Here is a 1,240-nt window from a genome sequence, read left to right as displayed (position 1 = left end):
ATCAGGAGGTAATTAGCTAAAATATTGTTTAAAGAGATTGAGTATGAATCTCTCAAGAGAAATATACTTCAAGTATATGAGGAATCACCAAAGTTTATCTCACTGACATATAATGCAAGTTAGATAAAGAGGCTCAATATTTCCTTTAGAACATTTTTCAGTCTCTTGAGTTTGGATGCATTAGAGAAGATAGATATTGAAACGCTCTTTAAAGTAAAGGTTGAGTTTCTTCATAGAACAGCGTAAGACAAAGAAGGCCAATCTTTAAAGAATAGCTGATACTGGTTTTACAACATCCCTGACATTTCTTTCTGTTAAGAATTAAAACACCCAAACCTATTTTTCTTTCAACTTTTCCCTAGCTGTCTGATATTTATTTCCTTGGGAAAAAAAGCTTTCTACTCCTGTGCCAGCTCACTATCTATACAAGATGGGTTGTCCATGTCTATAAGGGGTTGCTGCCTACCTGCCCTTTGAAAAAGGGAAAGCAGTTCACAGGAGATGCTCTGCCACCAGTGCTGTATGTACTCCTTTCATCTTGCTGGTAGAAGAGGATCCAGATTAAACAGTGTAGCCAGGTACCACAGAGTAATGTGCATCCTTACATCTGTACTGGGTCCCAGGAGAGACATGGCCTCTGGGTGTTGGTCTTTTGGTGCTAGATTTTTGAAGGATTTCCTCCAGAGGGTTTAAAGCAGATAAACCCCAGATTATCATTTAATGATTACTGTTAAAACATCTGCCAAAGTACATACTAACCAGGCTAATAAAACACAGGTTGTAAGGCAAACTAGAAGAGCAGGAAAGCAGAAGAAACACAGCAAGTATTCCAAGGACAAGGGTGTCAGCCCCTTTTGATTCTTAAGATTTACTTGCGGATGACAGCAGAAACCTCCTGCAACTCTAATTATGAGAGCTTAGTTAGTTTCTCATTTCATAAAATAAGTATCTAAAAAAATTAAAAAAGTGTATGTAAAGAAGTTCTAATCTGCAGACATGTAAGAAAGCAATTATTATTGGATTTTAATGCACAAGCAAGTTTATTCAACTATGAAGTATTATTTGTCAAGAACAAATTTTATCAAACCAATCTAATTACCTCTTATGACAGGGTAACAGATTTTGCAGATGGAAGAAGAACTAGATGCTGCATGTGTTTGGACTTTTGAGAAAAGATCTGCTAGCTAGGGTTTATGTGAAATACTGCTTAGGAAACAATATTCAAATAGACGTCATCAAG

This window comes from Meleagris gallopavo, chromosome 1 (genome assembly GCF_000146605.3).
Source record: "Meleagris gallopavo isolate NT-WF06-2002-E0010 breed Aviagen turkey brand Nicholas breeding stock chromosome 1, Turkey_5.1, whole genome shotgun sequence".
NCBI classification, from domain to species: Eukaryota; Metazoa; Chordata; class Aves; order Galliformes; family Phasianidae; genus Meleagris; species Meleagris gallopavo.
This window is presented reverse-complemented; position numbering follows the sequence as displayed.